Source organism: Schistocerca piceifrons, chromosome 1 (assembly GCF_021461385.2).
Source record: "Schistocerca piceifrons isolate TAMUIC-IGC-003096 chromosome 1, iqSchPice1.1, whole genome shotgun sequence".
In the NCBI taxonomy this organism is placed as follows: Eukaryota; Metazoa; Arthropoda; class Insecta; order Orthoptera; family Acrididae; genus Schistocerca; species Schistocerca piceifrons.
The window spans coordinates 703,806,737-703,825,982 of record NC_060138.1 but is presented as its reverse complement, the minus strand read 5'-3'; the positions used below and the strand labels follow the sequence as shown (position 1 = coordinate 703,825,982).

Below are 19,246 nucleotides of genomic sequence, written 5' to 3'. Positions count from 1 at the left end.
TTTTAACAACGACGTAAATGTCTGATCTTCTGGCCTGTAAATTCTTCTAAACGGTCGTCTTCAAAATTTGCACTCTCTATTGCCTATTAGCTAACAACTTGCTGTTTTGTGTGACATAAAAGACAAGAGACAAGCAAGACAGTGCACATTTCTTCAATTCTTAAGTTCTGCCATTTTTTTCTCTCTAATCTTGCTACAGCTTTACATTGCATGCTTTCCTTTCTGGGAAAGAATCTATTACCTCATCAAAGTTCGTCAAACGTTTTGCTACATGAAAAAAGAAATGTCGTTCTCTAATACTGAAAAAGCTGTTAATACAAATAGTACCCAAGACTGGTGTGGTTTCTCGATCTGATTACGTTTATTTCGTCACCGTCTGTTAGATAAAACGAAGTAGGCCTGCCTAATATTGCAGCAGTTGTAACACTCACCAAATAAACGAGACTGTTTTGGCACAAATGGTCATTTTTATAACACGACAGATTATAATTCACGAATTACCAATATGTAATGCCTATTAGGCCTACTACAAGCAAGCAGCTTGTAGTAGGTAGTTTTGTTACTCCTTCTTGACAGTCAAGCGTGGCTATCAGGGCCGCTGTGGCCAGCGGTTCTAGGCGCTTGAGTCCGAAACTGCGCTGCTCCTACGGTCGCAGGTTCGGATCCTGCCTCGGGCAGGGATGTGTGTGATGTCCTTAGGTTAGTTAGGTTTAAGTAGTTCTAAGTCTAGGGGACTGATGACGTCAGATGTTAAGTCCCATAGTGCTTAGAGCCATTTGAAGCATTTGAGGCTGTTAGCATACCGATGCCAAAGGTTGCTGTACGCACAGATATACTACGTAAGAGCTCCTCCTGATTGCGAGTCCAGTCTTTTAGGCAGTCCACCACTTCGGTCGCTTAAGCGGTTAGCATCAGATGAATTACTGACGTGTGTCAGATTTGGAGTTTCTAAGAGAAAAATTTTCTGTATCTATATTTTGTACTTCTTTAGCACTACAGTACGAAACGTGAGATTTCCCAATGAACTCTGCTGTGTGACACTTGATACGACTGTGAACGTTGCAGCAGAACGAATCATACCTCAGTGGTGGATATGTGGAATACAATAACACGACATTTTTATTTAAAAAAAGAAAAACAGTCCTTTACATTTGTAATTTCCCCGCAAAGGAGAAACAATTACTGTTTCCAAAAGGGCCTGAAGCTACTGCTGTAATTTCGCTGCAGTGTGTACGGTAGCCAGCTGGGTACATAAAAGCAACAAAAAACGGAGATGTAATCTCATTTTGCCGCCGGTCGAAAGCGCGAAACAGAATCAGCCGAACATAACTCGTTTTCCGCCGGTCCGATTTCAGAAGCAGCAGTAGCAGCGGCAGTAGTAGGTAGGCGGGCAGACTCCGAAGGGGGACAGATGATCAGATTCCGACGTCAACAGCAGGCAGATCGAGAAGACTGCGCATTATGTAACCAGGTGTCACTAGGACCTGCTGCAACTGCTGTACAATTCGTGGGATACTTCCCACGATAAACAACAGAAATACACAGTCACATCTAAAATACTGTTCTCCACTGACCGCTTACGCCTTATGGATTGGCGCACTGTATTAGAATTTTAGTACTAGCGCGGGTGTTGGAAACACACTAAGGTTTAAGAGCCTAAATAATGCTATAGTGCAAAAAATCTGTGATTTAACATTACTGTACTGAAGTCTTCCCGAGTTTGTACAGTTTCTGTGCATTGGCAATATTATTTTAAACATTAACACTACAACTTGCAACAAGAAATTTCATTCTTCCTATGTTCAATTGATATACAGAGCGTTTCAAAAAACCACGTATAAACTTTAGGAACAGGTTCCGCAACCAAATCAAGAAAAAATTTCCAGTACACAATGGTTCTAAGGCCCATTTCTTAAGATGAAGGAGCACTTATTCATACTAGATATTATGAAACACATCTCTTCTACTGCAAGCTTTTAGATTTTCATATTTTGCGAGTAGATAGTATGGATCAGTGAACAAGTACTCATAGCTCTTAAGGTATACATTTTAGAGCACAAGTTTACAAAACTATTTTACATCTCATCTGTCTGTTTTCCGACATATATATCCACGGCAAGCGCGTACCAATCTTGGCAATACAGAGCGAATTTTCCGACCACACTTCGATGGTTTGCTTGGTATATGCTGGTGAAAACTAGATGTGACAGGTGATGACAATGGAGAAGCGTATTTCTTCGGTAAGAATAGAAAGATGTTTTAGATGGATAAAACAGAGATCGCTAGCTAACGTAAGAACAAGGCAACTCAACTTTGTCTTGCAGCTGCCTGGACTGCAACCGATGGCGAAAAGTCTCGGAGAAATGAGCCTCAAACACAGAAATATTTTTTTGAAAAACTAAAAACAGCCTTTTGTTGTCTTGTTTGAAGTGGAAAACAAGATATCATCCACGTCAACAATGAGGTGTGCCGATTTGGCTGAAGGATTGTAGGAGGGTCGCATGCAAACTGAAAGCAATTAAAATTTTATTCAGGGCTTCAGAAGCATACATAAGGTAATCACATTCTTCGTGATTTTTAAAATAAAAATTTGGCGAAATTTCTCTCTTGATAGAATTATGGCGTGGAATAATCACTCTTAAGGCTGAAGCGATGAGTAGTAAACTCAAAGCTGATTCCAAATATAATTTGTCATAACCGAAATGTGTTTTTCCATACAGTTATGATGCGAATCTGTGATACTATCTCCATAATGACAGTCTGCGAGTGACTAGAGAGCTAACTATGTGCTGTGCTTTTACTAATACACAAAATAAAAACAAACTGCAAATGCACAACAGAAAGTTATGAAAATATAAATTCAACAAAACAGTGGCTTTGCACATAATAAATAAAAAGGCGGTCTGAGAGACCACTCCATAGTAACCGTGTTCCTGTCAACATCCATAGTCGCTAAGGGTTAAAAGGAGCGCACCGAAAGGGCTTTATAACACTGTGAAACAGACTGCAGTTGCTTCTTGTGACGTAGTTTGGGAGAGCGGAGACAAGCCGCTCACTCTTCAGTTTGTCGAGGGACTATATATACTTCAGGCTGAATGGTGGCTGTTTAGAGTAATACAAAGGTGCGGTCTTAATATTTTTGTAATAAATTTTCCTTTATTGAGCCACTATTTTATTTACAGGCTTAAGAGGATTACTTGTCGGATAGTCCCCGTAAATAAGGAACATCTCTGAAAAGTCAATACAGAAAAGCTTTTAGCGTATAATAAGCCGTGTAACTCGCTTCACCTTAATTCCCGCAGCGTGGCGAACAAGCAGGTCAACGAAAACTGCGCTGGGGTTTCGCGCCACACAACACGGCCGTGACAAAGGGCCGGGAACCGGTTTGCGGCGTCACGTGTACAGCGGAGGGGGAGGGGCCACTGGGAAGCCAAAGGTCGTCCTGCTGCCAGCATGAAGCGGACAGCAAAAATTCCAGGCCGAGATTGCGTTCTCCACAGCCTGGCACCGGCAGCGAACATTTTACGCTCTTTGCTCGTCAACGTGATGCTGTCAGCAAGCTATTTGGGGGGAGTCCATAAGATTTTAAGTGAAGAGAAAAATCACGTCAAAACTTACTAGAATATCGCACTCATTCAAACGCATTTCCTGTAATCGACGTAAGAAATCCGCCGACCAGCCAATGAGCTCAACAGAGTAGCTAGGTGTTTTGCTACTAACGAACCTTTTTCGTCATGTGTTGATTTCCACTTCCTTTTTTTTTTATTATGAACAGAGAGATGAATTTGCGATGGGAAGCCTGATGTCACCTATTATTGCAAATTTGTTTGTGGAAAACTTTGACGAATGTGCTTTGCAGTCGGCGACTTTGAAACTTGTGTGTTTTTCCAGATATGTTGTCGGTACTTTTGTTGTAATTTTTTAATTCCTTAGTTGCTTCAAAATTCTTGGATATTTTCGTTGTTTGGTCTTATGGCGTAAGAATTTGAACGACTTTTTACAACATTTGAATTCAATCCTCCCGCATATTCGTTTCACAATGGAGGAGGGAAAGAGTGGCTGCCTACCGCGCCTTCAAGTGTTGGTCAACAACCTGATTGCTAAAACTTCCTGGCAGATTAAAACCGTGTACCGGACCGAGACTCGAACTCGGGACCTTTGCCTTTCGCGGGCAAGTGCTCTGTTAATATCCGGCTCAGCATGAAGCGGTATTTCGTACCTTGGTTCACAGGACCCACGGCATTTCAGACGCTGTGAGTTTGCTATTTGAGTTAACCAATCTTGAGGTCACGTTTCGTCAGATTGGATATAGTGTGACAGACTAGACGTGCGTTGCGCTATAGACCAAGCACGCACCGGGTGAGTGACGAAAATACCGAGCTGGAACAAAAGCCTTTCACAGGGAGCGTCTCGAAAAAGATTGGTCATATTTTGCTGAAACATGTTGTGAAATGTGTCTTCCGACTTCCATTTAGGATCAGGGTACTTTTAGATTCAGTTAAGGACGATCTTGGTTTGAGTAAGGCGGGTATCTATCGTGTTCTTTGCAGTTATGGCATGTCACATCAGACTATCAGGACCGCGGAGGACCGGTGTACCGAGCGTAAGCGCCACAGAGGCTTACAACAGCCAGCAAATTGGCTACTGCAGAACACTGTCTTGGCACTAGTCATCCTACACAATATAACAACACAGAGATTGTGGCATTGGGGTAGTATTATGAAGGAAACAGTTGAGACTATCGGTAACTTTTGGCATCAGTCATCTTTGGTTGTGTGGTGCCGCTAGTGTTTACAATGCTGTCTGTGTGTTATCTTTCCTGTATTGCTCTGCAACCGAGATTTTAAACTGACTTGCACAGTGCTACTTGTTGCAGTTTCGCCTTGAAAATGACAGGGTGGTCACCTGTAGAAATATCGGCGGTTGTCGACGACGTCACCGTGCTGAATTCCCTCAAGTTATCTAAGTAAGTCTGAAAGAAGAAGAACGAACTGGCAAACCATCTCCTCTGTGAAGAACCGGGAAACGCAAGTGAGGTGGAGCTCAAAGACAGGCATTTCATAGTGGAGGCGACTGTCGAAAAAGTGAAAATTACCTTTGCATAAGTTTTCAATATCATGCACATTTTAAACATGACAACAAAGGCAGCCGTCCGCTGGTTGCCGCGACATCCCCTACCCACTTTTAAAAGCCTGCCGAACCGCGGCAGAAGTGGAAATGTTACAGCTGTGGTAGGCCAATACAGATGTCTTCTTTAGCAGTCTACTCGTCATGAAAAAGTGCTGGGTGTAACGCTGTTATGCCCACACAAAGGAGCAAAGCAAGCACTGAAGACGTATGGAGTCACTACTGCCGAAAAAGTGGAATACTCAACCATATCGGATAGCTCAGGGTTTTGGGACTGCTAGGGTGTGATGTTAAGAGATTACGCTCTTAGGAGGAAAACCATCACAGATATCTGAAGTTACAGGAGGCTGTTGAAGAGATACGTGCTTCATGAGAATGCCCCAGCTGATTCTGTACACGACACACACATTTTGTATGACTCCCTAATATTATCACAACATGGCACCCAGTGACTTCTTCCTCTTTCCTCGGATGAAGCAACCACTGTGTAGCAACCGGTTCCAGAATGACGATGAAGCCATTTTCCAGGTGGAAAGTTTCACGTTTCCTAAACAGCCAGAACGCAGACTGCTGCAGCCGCGGTCACAGCTGAGTCATTCATCATTAAAGAAATATGTGTCCACTGAATGGTGAATGTATACAGAGGACTAGCGCTGTCACCAAGGTTCATGTTGGGTGCTAGATTTTTTTCCGAGATGACGTAGAAACATTCCGACCACCCTTCGCATGTGTGCCAAAAATCTACAAGATATTGGATCCTCTATTTTATTCGCTGCGTGTTTGCCTGTTTATATCCTGCGCAGTCCAAAACTCGCCTACGTAAGTTAAATAGACAAAATCCGCAGGAAGGTAACACAATTTATTCGCCAACAGCTCTCCTCCCAGTACCTGCGAAAAATGACGCAATTAAAGCGAGGCGCTGGATTTGACGAACGGGAAAATAGAGAATGGTCCCAGCTCGACCACCTGGAGGGAGCCTGCAGCGTGACGTGAGTGGCGGGAGCGCAGCCCATCACAGTGGACCTTTCACCGCTGTGCTGTGGTCGGCGGCAGCTGATTAACCGACTATTGACAGCCCCGTCCGATACACAAAGCTATTACCTCCGCCTTTAATTTCCAACCGCGGGATTAAAACACAGAAATGGCGAGAGCGCGACAAAAGACCCGCCTGTCGACTGTTTTATACGTCCAGCGAGCCGGCGCTTGCGGCTTTGGACGCAGTTGCCCGCTGTGCGTAGCTGGCGCTTTGGCCGTGCGGCGTTCAGACCACCCCTCCCCCCCCCCCCCTTCTACACCCAAACGCCCCCCCCCCCCCCCCCCCTCGTTCTATTCACTTTTTACTATCCCAGCTTTATTCGTTATTTTTAATTATGCTCGCGGTTGGCTGGTAAAACGAGCGAAATGTTCCCCAGCGGAGAGGCGCTATGCTGGCGCGTTACGGTGCCGCATGACACATTTAGCACTGTTTCTGCGAGAGGCGACATAAGGTTTTATGCCTTTTCGTTTCCGAAACGGGAAGAATGCGCAATATATGCCCGCAGTCGTTAATGGACACAGCGAATGAGGCACTGTATCTAGACGATGAATGTTCACTCGTCATACTTAGCTTAGTGTCAATTTGCACTCTGTTCCGTACACTGCAGTTGCTTGTCGGGTAAACGAGAGACAGAACGCTTTAGAAGAGTAATATCTGTTAACATCGGGCCTCGCGAGAGCAAAAGCTGGAACTAAAAGAGATCAATAAGTACTGGAAAAAACAGAAAATAAACGAAAAAAAGAAGAGGAATTATAATTGGTACGTGATAATAATTGGTCAATACAAAGATAAAAAGAAAACAAATTAAAATTATAACTAAAGAGACATTTCAGCAGCAGGAAGTGCCAGGAAACCGAACTTCTCTTCAAAGAACTAGCCACCAACAGCAAAAAATATTCTCTATAAAAAAATGTTCAGACACAGTGATGTGATTCGATGAGCCCTCTGACAAGCATAAGCGAATTGCAGAATAGTCATACAGAAGTAGCTGCAGACGTAAAATGACACAACAAAACAGAGACTACCCTACATTAATTTTAACGGTTAAGTATTTCTACGATATCAACGTTATTGGAGACGGACCACTAGCTGAGTTAGGGGATGACGGAAGAAGTAGGTGACTTAAAGAAACTGAGGAAAACCGAAATGGCTGGACGCTCTTCTCGGGTTGGACATTTTTTACCAAAGTCAGGAATCGCTTTATAGCTTTACATTCGGTACAGTAGGACAGGCATTTGGGGGTACTTGTCTCCTGACAGTGGGACACTGACTTGCGTCAGTGTTTTATTTTTACTTTTGGATCAAGTTCCAACACTCTTCGAAGAAAAACCAGTGTATTAACTCGGCAGCTATCAGCGTTACAAATAATCGGTGTATACCAGAAAATTTCTCATGTTTACCGCTCAGTGACAATGGTGCCTCGATATATTTGCCCGTATTTTGAGTGAGCTGTCTTAGCTCTCCCAACATGAATTAAGAAAAATAGTGTCCATATTGATGTAGTACTATCTGGATAATGGAGTGATGATAAACACACTGCTTTGAACCTATGTAATTGATCCATACACATCTGTAATCAAGTTCTGGGATCAAGTGTGAAGACCGCCCTTTCAGACGTGCATAATGTTTCTGGTCTTACTTGATCAAACTGTAGGCGAAACCAGAACTGTACAGCGACTACTGATAATGCTTTAGAATATAACTGCTGCGTCCGCAGCCACACGACGCACAGTGACAGAACCAGCGGGCGCCACCAAGCATACTTCACGGCTGGCGTCTCAAGGCTCCAAACAGTCGCCGCCTAGACGCCGCTCGTAATCTGAAACCAATTACTGCTTCTGCCACGAAGCCTTTCGAGGTTCAGGTCCATCCACCGCTAGTTCCGTCAGCCGCCACAGAGGCGCTCATACCGCAACTGGTTTTCTGCTTTCGCCGAAGAGATCACAGGTGCAACATCATTCTGCCGGTCGCGGACTGATGTGAGTGAACCGAGTAGTTCCTACACTTCCACAGTTGCGATTCATCAGTACTTCGTGCTAGAGTTCCAGCAACTGATCATCCGCGGCCGCCCTAATAGCAAGACGCTACTTACGAGTGCTCATCGGACAGGCAAAAGTCGAGTGTCTAGTGCAACTCAGATTAATAACTGTCCTAGACAGCAGCCCAAGACCGGCCGCTGTGGCCGAGCGGTTCTAGGCGCTTCGGGTCCGGAATCACGCGACCGCTACGGTCCCAGGTTCGAATCCTGCCTCGGGCATGGATGTGTGTGATGTACTTAGGTTAGTTAGATTTAAGTATTTCTAAGTTCTAGGGGACTGTGTTCAGAGCCATTTGAACCAACCAGCAGCCCAAACAGATCTCTCTGGATTGAATAGGTAACATCCAGCGTGTTAAGCTACTTAAGAATAGGACTTTAACGCCAGTGCCAAGCACTTACGGGTATCGACAGTGAAAGTTGAGTGTTGTTTATTTATATTATTGTAGTAAATGTGTTTCATACTGTGCTTGCCCATATAATTGTTTTAGAGGTCACATTCTATGACCACATGTGTTGCAAAGCGTGGAAGCCAGCTACCTTGTACCTCAACGAATATTCCGCGGAAGGAGATTCGCTTCCTTGATACTTTGGATGTTGGGCTCTGGACTTGCTTTAGTGGATGCAACAAAAATGAAACACCTGCGAAACACAATTACTGCAATCTCGAGGCAGTCTATAACCAACACATTGCCAGTCTGCGTATGAAACTGTCTTCTCCTGGGGAAACATAATAATCAACGTCTTCTACGATTGTCTACATAGAGCGATCGCCTGAAAGAAAGCCAGTCCAATGGCGGAGTTCCAGGTTCGTCATTATTCTGATGAGTGAAAAACATGATTAATATCTAAATAGCAGAGTTAAGAGCGAGTCCAATTACAGCAAAAATTTGAGCGCTATACATGAAGAGTTCACGCTCCAGTATTGTACATGCCTATTACTCAACTGACTTATCTACTGCTAACATGGCTAAACCTCCCCTGCAAACAGTGCACAACGACCCCAGCCTCCAAGGACGAACACGTCGCCAATTGGGAACAAATGAGGCGTGTCTACATTGCCCCGATATCGGTGGAAGAGCAGAGCTCGGACTGGTACGATAATGTCACAGTTGTGAACCGTCACGGGCACCGTAGTTGAGCCATCGTCTCGGCTGGGCTGGGCTGTGTGCACGGGGCGGAAAATGTAATGCGGCGGTTCTGTCCGTTGTTGCCGTTAATCACGTGCGCGTCCTCGACTGTCCTGCCGAGGCCGATTTCGCGCTCCATTAGGAAAGGCAGTCGGCTCCTGCCCGGCTGAGACCAATGCCCGATTGCCTCGCAGTGCCGACTGAGTTTGCGTGACCTCTTGCTTCACGCTTTCTGGAAGAGCGGGATTCACGTCCGACTATTCACCTTTAGCTCTTCAATGGAGGTGAATGATACGATGGTTCCTTTAACAAGGACAAAGCAGGTCTCTCTTACGTTGTTGTGCAGTTAGAGTTTGTGTTGTTTGTCTAATGACTAACTCGTCGCTCAGATATTAACGTCTGTCTTCCTCCATCCCTCCCTCTTACCTCAAATGAAGAGAGGAGAAACTGTGGAAGATAGGAGCTAATATCAGATATCTCAATGCAGAATTAATTCTCACGAAAAAAAAAAAGCTGAGTGGTTCTAAATGATGCGCTTTGAGCTTCTGAGCTCGGTTTTGTGTTTTCCGTGGCTGAAACTGTGCTTCGGTGTGACTGAACAGCCCTCACGTAAATAATATAGACAATCAAGCTCTATAGAAGCATAAGAATCATCTCTGGGAACTATTCCACTGTACTGATTTCCGACACTCAGACACTCAGCCACACAGCCCCTTCTCTGTTGAGGAGACAAGAAGTCTTGTTCAAAGAATATTCCACAATAATGAACAATATTTAATTTACCATTCATGAAATTATTCCCGGATTGACAAAAAAGAAAACTACTTCTTTCCAGAAATGCACTCCTGGGACTGGCGCAACTGGTTGCTGATAGCAACTTTAGCATTGACAGCAAACTGCGTGAAGCTTGGGTTAGGAATGCACCAGCTGAAGTGAGACATTTTATTGACCCTGTACAGACACACAAGAGCTTTGTACTCCCACGGCGTGAGCGGAAGTACATAAAAATGCATCCGAACAGGACATGGAGTGTGTGCATAAGGCCCGCAAAAATTAGGTAAGGAATCCATGCGATTGTGGAGCCCCGAACCAGACCATCAGGCACACTGTAGATGAGTACAAAGTGAGAGACTGCCTGACTTACACAAACGACTTCTTTCATGGTTACGCCAGCAAGGCTTGACCGGATAATGTTCGAGTACAGCATTGGAAGTGTGCTGCTTGACACAGTCAAGTCGATTAAATATCTAGGCGTAACGTTGCAAAACAATATGAAACGGAATGAACATTTAACGGCTGTAGTAGGGAAGACGAATGGTCGACTTCGATTAATTCGGAGAACCGTTGCAAAGCATGGTTCATCTGTGAAAGAGTCCGTTTGTATGGTATTAGTGCGACCCACTCTTGGATACTGTTTGAATGTCTGGGATTCGCACCAGGTCAGATTAAAGAAAGACATCGAAGCAATTCAGAGGTGGGCTGGTAGATTTGTTACTGGTAGGTTCGAACAACAGGCAAATACTACAGAGATGCCTTGTGAGCTTAAGTAGGAATCGCTGGAGGGAAGGTGACGTTCTTCTAGATGAGCACTATTGAGAAAATTTTTAGGCTGACTGCAGAACGATTCTTTTGCCGCCAACGTACATTCTGCTTAAGGACCAAGAAGATAAAATAAGAGAAATCAGGGCTCGTACGGAAACATATGGACAGTCGTTTTTCTCTCGCTCTGTTTGCGAGTGCAAAAGGAAAGGAAATGGTTCTAAGCACTATGGGGCTTAAGATCTGAGGTCATCAGTCCCCTAGACGTAGAACTAATTAAACCTAACTAACCTAAGGACATCACACAAACATCCATGCCTGAGGCAGGATTCGAACCTGCGATAGTAGCGATCGCGCGGTTCCAGACTGAAGCGCCTAGAACCGGGAGGGCACAGAGGCTGGCGAAAGGAAATGACTGGCAGTGGTATAGGGTACCCTCCGCCACGCACCGTACGGTGGCTTGCGGAGTATGAATATAGATGATAGATAAGGGCACTGGATATTTGTATACAACAACTATTTCTTAGTTTAATGTATCATTTGTATTTACGTCTTTTTCCATGTTCCTGATGTGTCACGCTGCATGCTGCAATAACTTTAAAAATAGACGTTCACAGCTCAAGAGCGCTGATGAATACTGCTTTCGATACTATATCTTGCACATGAATTTAATTTACAGCTCCGAATTCACTTCAGTGGACATAATAGCTGTCAAGCTCATGTACGTGCTTCATTGCCGGTAGAGTTTATGTAGTCACCTCGGAACGTAGTACCGAGCAGAGTTTCTTTAAGCGAAAACAAATATACCACCAGTCATAGCAAAACATGTTATTGTTAAGTTGGTTTTAACATGAAAGTAAAGGAAAAGGCGGGAACTATAACTTTTTGATATTATTCTACTGGTTTTTACATTCGGTATCATGACGAATACGGTAAAGTAAAACAGTTACTTAATAGATTTTAACTTTCTTGACAGATTAAAAGTACGTGCAGATCGGAACTCTTGCTGCCACACCAACGTTTCGTGCGCAACGCTACAAAATTTAAATAATAAAATTCCGGCAGTCAGTTTATTATTTACAAGATAAAGAGTATTTATACAGTTACCAACTTCCTACAAATATAACTTCTGATTTAAGAAATTACGCTGAAACAGCCAGCTGAGCCATCCAACACATCTCACCGACCAACACAAATCATCGTCTATTAGCATTTCTCTCCAACTCTTCCAAACTTTCCCCTGTTACAAAAACTATCCTCAATTATTCTTAAATAGAAAAAATTGTGTTTTATTCCATAAACATCGATGGATTGTTAAAGTGGACGCAGTCTGGTAGCCATTTCGGTTTTAGGTCAGAGGTTAGATTGATCAGCGGTGCTTTAAATGACGTGGGTGTTACGGTTTACCGACGCTATTCACAACCCTGGCGTGATGCAACATTACTGCAGTCGTTACGTAGGGTTAGAGTAATCCTCCTCTAACGACTGTCGTTAAGTTTAAAAAAAGTAAAAAGAATATAAACCAGATCAATATGGTGCGTTGCAATTTGCTCTACCACGGATGATGTGGATCAAGACGCGTATTCAGGAGCAGCGGGCTGCAAAATTTCTGAACCAAACGACCTCGTCGAGGCGTACAGTTCCGGAGAATGTTGGAATTTGCGTTGTTACAGAGTTGTTTGGCCTTGTCCTCTTGCCATGACAGTCCACTTCGACACAGGAAATATCACAGAACGGGTCTGAAAAATGGGTCGGTGTAACAAGCTATGCTGACACGCTCTTTTAGCAAATAATACCAGACAACAGACATTGCGCCAGCTTGTGCAGCACGAGTACAATGAGTTAATACATATGATATACCAAAAATCGTTCTCTGTCTTAAAAATCTAGCGTCATCTAGATCGCTCTACGAATTTTTTACGTATTTTCTTACGTTTGCTGTCAAAAGGCACTCCACCAACAAAATTTCAGCACACAAACTAGGATAAAAGGTTATTGCTTTCCTTTCTTTCACAGCAATTCACAATCATAATTTACGACAAGTTTAAATTGTGAAGTGATGCAATGTTTTGGAGGGAAAGACTGCGTAGTTTGGAAACAGGTGTTTCAGAAGCAATGTCCAAACGCTGAACATACACAACTGACAATTCCTGTTAGCAACCAACGCATCAATTGTGTATGTTCAGCCATTGGTCATAAACCTGTGACCTACTGTGTTTTGTAAATATTGTAAATTTAATCAACACATAATCACAACTTTCATTTTTATGTGTTAAATGTCTGTAAACAATATTGTTAAAGAAAAAAATGTTTTCGCATGTGACCTGATGCTAAATATATAATGCTATGTTACAACAAAAATGAATTCGAGCGCTTTTATTGATGAAGCAACACTTCACATATAGACATTTGCGTGTCAGCGGACGAAAACACTGTTTTCTGAAACGAGGAAAAATCACTCACTACACGAAAATACGAACGTGATTTGTATGACATCAGGCGAACAGGCCCTCATACTTAGCAGAAGACACTATTTTCTAGCCATTTTTATGCGCTCACTGTGCGCTCAGAACTGAAAAGAGCGGCGTGATGCGATCGACGGGCATTTTAGAGACACTGTCCAACACATCTGTCGAAAGCTTCACCACATCGTGGCTGGCTGCTGTATTTATTGAAATAATATAATCCACAGCCACGGACTCAACCGGCAGTAAAATGGATGAACTATAGTTGAACTTAATCTACTTGTATAGTATTTCACCAGACTGGAGACGATGGTATTTCACTGCAGATCAGACTGATGTATTTCCAGCAAGGCAGCGCACCACCACATTACGCCCGTGCAGCCTGTGCCTATCTGGAGTGCAAATTTCGGTGAAGGAGTTTATGATGCCGCTTGTTCCCTGTAGTTATCGGTTGCACCAACCAGAAGGTCAGCCAACGGTGAAATCAAATAACAGAATGCCAAACTCCTCAAGAGAAGTACATTTCGTTTGGATCACATTTCTTGCCTCAAAAAAGGTACCTAACTGAGATAACGCGACTCTGCGTTCCGTCAGATAATATGCAGATTGCGTGGACATTATCTGCAGAATGACAGGATTAGAGTCAGAGGGAACGCAGCATGGGCGCAAATATGTCAGCTGTAGCAGTAGCGTAGTTTTAATGCTGTACATTTTATGCACTGCTACGGCTATACTTACAGTGGAGGGATTTATCTAGAAAGACAAGTTAACACCTGTGAACAGTGAACACAAGGAATTTGGAACCCGAATTAACTCAGAGCTATTTTGAATTGCGCCGCCCTTCTGATATCCACAGCTTGAGCTGACATAGGTTGCAGCGCAGAAGTTCAAGTTTACCTGTCCTCTGAGGGAAGAGTGTCCTCTGAGGGAAAAGTGAGGTTTCTCAGCTGTTGAACTGCCATCTCTCATTGCGTTGCTCGACGGGCGTTCTTTTACGCAAATGAGGCTCTTTTGTAGCGCTGCAATCACTTTTCAACCCGAGAAGCTTTGAAAGCGAAGTACCCTTCCTGAACACAAAAGTGGCATTTTTTTCTGACATATCTAAAATAGGACATCCTGAGCAGCTGAGGTGTATCCAGAGCTACAGGGCACGATGCGCCGGTGTGGAATTGAAATGCTGGATACCATGTAATTCATGAGACACACTGAAATGAGAAACGATGAGGTAATCATGGTGATGCACGAATTACAAACACAAAGAAATGGATAAGACAAAATTGTCACTATGTTTGATGATATTTCTTCATGCAAACGACGGCCGAAGATCACGAGAAGAACGCCAACTGGTAATATGTCAGATGAATAATAACTGTGCCGGCCGGGGTGGTCGAGCGGTTCTAGGCGCTACAGTCTGGAACTGCGCGACCGCTGCGGTCGCAGGTTCGAATCCTGCCTCGGGCATGGATGTGTGTGATGTCCTTAGGTTAGTTAGGTGTAAGTAGTTCTAAGTTCTAGGGGACTGATGACCTCAGAAGTTAAGTCCCATAGCGCTCAGAGCCATTGGAACCAATAATAACTGCAATTAACTGTCGTCAGTACGAGCAGCCACTAAAGGCCAACTTCGCTCACAAAATTTATCTACGCTTATGTTTTACTTATTGTGCATGATCTCCGAAATATTCTCCTCCACAACCGATACACTGCTCCCAACGCCGTTTTCACTTCCGGAAGCAGTCTTGATACGCCTTTTCCTGGATAGCGCGAATGACTGTCTGCGAATTTTCTTTTATATTGTCTATCGTTATAAATCTTCCGTCCTTTTAACGGGGTTTTCAACTTTGGAAATAAAAAAAAACGTAAGGGCTAGGTCTGGAGAGTACGGAGGATGAAGCAGCATAGTAATTTCGTTTCTTGTACAATAATCACGCGCACCAACAGGGATGAATATGCGAGTGCGTTATCGTGATGCAAGAGCCACAAATTTTCTCACCAAATTTCAGGCTGTTTCCTTCTCACGTTTTCTCGCATGCGTCGCAACACGTTCCGATAGCACCATCGCTTACCAGTTTGTCCCTGTGACACGAATTCACGATTAGCTTAATCCTTCAACGTCAAAGAAAACTATCAGCCTGGCTTTGACATTTGACCTGACCTGACGAGCTTTCTTGGTCTTGGAGAACCTTTTCAGACCCACTGTCAAGGTCGAACCTTGGTCTGAACATCATAAGCGTAGACCCACGTCTCATCACCAGTTATGATTCTCGTAAGGAACATCTCATTCTCATTTGTGCGATCCACAGATTACGAGGCGAAGGACTTTCTGGTCTTGACCAGTGTGCTGTGGGACCAACTTGGCGGCAAAACGATGCATTCCAAGATGATGTGTCAGGATTTCATTACATGATCCAACGCACAATTTCGTTGACGCTCCTGACATAAGCGTCGTCGGTAGACGTCGAATGGCGTCCTCAACTAGAGTCATCTTTAACTTCCGTCCGGCCATTTTAACCGTGTGAACCATTCGTAACACCGATTACGGCTTAAGCACTCATGACCGTAGGCTTCTTGCAACATTTTCTGTGTCTCTGTAAAGGTTTTCTCGAGTTACACGCAACATTTAATGCAGACGCGTTGCTCTTCTAACTCTGCCATCTCGAAACTCGCAAACTGTGCGACACAAAATTCTACTCAGTACAGCACTGAACAACAAGTAACAGACATACAACAATTAATCTTTCGGCACTTATACATCGTTACTTAGGCAATAAGTCAGTGGCTTCATTTTACACAACGTGATCCACAGTCGGCTGGGATTTCTCGCGCCTCAGCAATCATATACCTGACAGTTATGTGTATATAACAGGTGCTATGGCAGCAACGTTCGACCCGGATCGTGCGCTAGCGGTGGTGGGCACCTCCATCAGAAAAATTTGGCGGGTGACGGGAGGAGAGATGTTAGCGTGCAATCCCTCATCATCATATTGTGCTGGCTAACGTCCGCACTCCCCCACTCTGACGTTGTTCACTGTGATCCGTCAGGTGGTTGAGACGCTAGAACTAAGTCGGTACCTCAATTCTAAGTAGCAAGAAAAATGTTCGTTCGCTACTTTCGACCGAGTCACTGAAGAGTGCTGCCCTCTCTGGTGGTATCTGTAGCTGTAGGACAATGGTCAGTAGAATACCCCACCAGGGTCAGGAAACGGTACACTCGCCGCGGCGAAGGTAAGGACTTCGTGTGAATGGACCCTCCGTCGGTCGGTCAACTGTCTTTATAGCGTGGCCGAGCGCCGTGGAAAACCGCAAATATTTATATTTTGACTTGTAAATATTGACGTAAATGTGAATAATGAACATTATACAATCTTCCTAAATTCATGGACCGCCGGTACATTTATGCTTTACAGTTTCGTCTGCGGACGGGGTCACTAAAGATGAAATATAAGTGCGTGAACGGAAAACCGGAGTTTATGGTCCAGTCCACAACGGGGTCACTAAAGATGAAATATAAGTCAAAACTGCGAATGGTTGGGTCGAGAGAAGACGCAGTGGTCAGCAAACTGGACTGGAATTCGCGAGGACGGTGGTGGCCAGCCATCCATGTTTCAGTTTTCCGTGATTTCCCTAAGTCGCTTAAGGTGAATGTCGGTATGGTTCCTGTAAGACGACACTGAAGATTTATCGTCCTATTCTTCTACAGCACAGCCTGTTCCCTATCTCTACTCGTTGACGACGGGACGTTTAAATCCCAATCTTCCACCATTTTGGATACTTTTGTGAAGGAAATCGGCCGTGTCCTTTTCAATGGAACCAGCCCGGTGCTCACTTCAGGGATTAAGGGAAACGGCAGGAAAAATTAAAATTTGTTTGGGCAGGCCTTAATTCAAACCCGTCTCCTTCTGCATGTGGGTCCGGTGCCGTAACGAGTGTTCCGTCTCGCTCTGTAGGGACGCAACACTTGAATAAATTACCCCAAAATATAAAAGATATTGACACAATTGGACAGTTCAAAACAAAACTAAAAATTTTTTTATTAAATAAAAGTTATTACGCCGTAACGGACTATCCGAATTAAAACATGTAGTGTAATTAAAGTAGCCTGCAGTATAATACATGAGGAAATAATTATAATATGAAATCCAGAATTGTACAGTACTATAAGAAAATTACATAAGGATATAAAACTAATCTAAGATACCTTAAAAATGTGTGTAAATACTAATTTTATGTGTATAAATTGTAGGTATATTGTATTGTATATGATTTTGCTGACGAAATCCACACAATGTAAATTGTTACATGGATTAATAAAGAAATCAATCAACCAATAGCCCGGGTCCGTCAACACCGACATTAGACTGTTGATGTTTGGAAACATGTTGCCTGGTCGGACGAGTCTCGTTTCAAATTGTATCGAACACACTTGTCTAGTTTCAAACAAGCTACCTATACTTCGAGCAGTGCCTATTGATGAAAAATATGTCCCTTAAGTGCGTTGCTGTTAGTCAGGGGCCCAACAGATAAAAACATCAAGCTACTCTACGTATCAACCTAACTTCCACCACAACTTCGGTCATTGTATGACCTTTCATATTTTCTTCGTACAGGTGTTTTCCTTTTTCGGAACTGTTACTCATAGAAAGCGAATCATATGCGTTAAATAAATTTTAGTATTCTACAAAATGGGAGAAATCAGCGACACTCTAGTCGTAACTCATTTTTTAATTTAAAAATTTACTTGCATGTTCTCAAACGTGTTTTTTTTTTATTACTTTTTATTTCCTACCCCTGAAGGTACAGCGAGCTGCGGAGTCAGGGAATTTTCAGCCTAATAGCAGGCGAGCTGTTGGAGGGGAGGAGGCAGTCCCAGTTGGGAATATTTGGGAGGGGTTTGCCTTACAACCTAGAGAAATCTCCCGAAAACCTTGGTCAAAACCGGGGGTTGGGAAATATTTTTGATTTAATTATGGGATGGTGTGTCCCAGATAAAAAACATGAAGCCTGGTGTATGTATTTGTTCATGTGCCTACTGAGTAGACGCAATGATATGTACAATGTCTCTAACGCTGAAGGTTTGTACTCATTATTTTTGCTCTTTTCATTCTCCACTCTAAGGAACGCCGAGAGTTGTTTTGGATCCGGCCCACAGTAGAGAGGCGGTTCTTCTCAGGCGACACCAGTCCAGCTACTAATGCAACAGACGGCGTCCCCAGTTGGGAATAAACTGCTGCTTTAAATTTCTTAAATATATACAGTGCAGTAAAATACAGGGTGGTCCAAAAGTCCAGAAACACCGTGATAAAATCCAAATGGAGTAGCAAACAAGGAAACAGAGTCCCTACACACGAGGAACGGGAAGGAGGAAACTTTATAGGCTATTCCACCAACATGGCGGCCATCTTAAATGCTGCCATCTTGGATTCAACTCCAAAATTTCAAATGGGAATGTGGTCATGTGACATATCAAACAGATAGAGAATTTCACCAGAAAAACAATGCCGTTGTTATTTTAAACATAGCTTTATTCATTCTCGGGTTATAGCCAATTACTTGCGGCAGCAGTGGGACTCTCGGCAGCGTGAGTATTACGTACTGAGAAGTCATAAAATGGAGGCTGAAACGGTGCAAAGTGATTATCCCATGCCTGATATGTTACATGTGCTTAACTGTTAGGTATCATTTACTCATGCTAACGTTTTAATCATTGTTTCCTTATTTACAAGTTACAAAATGTCCTTAACACATGAAGAACGCATTGAAATCATCTTGATATCAGGAGAAAGAAGCACACGGGTCATTGCTGAGGATTTCAACAGTCGTCACCCAATCAGACAGCCCATCACTCACAGCGCAGTTGCCAAGCTTATGGTCAAATTCCGAGCAACAGGTTCTGTCGCAGATGAAGTAACAACAGTGA

At 43.5% G+C, this 19,246-nt stretch overlaps 1 protein-coding gene across 3 annotated transcripts in view; it reads right to left on the bottom strand.

The window, feature by feature from the left end:
* LOC124710527 (peripheral plasma membrane protein CASK) overlaps positions 1-19,246 on the bottom strand; it is a 558,968-nt gene that overhangs the window by 529,607 nt on the left and 10,115 nt on the right. The window lies entirely within an intron of this gene.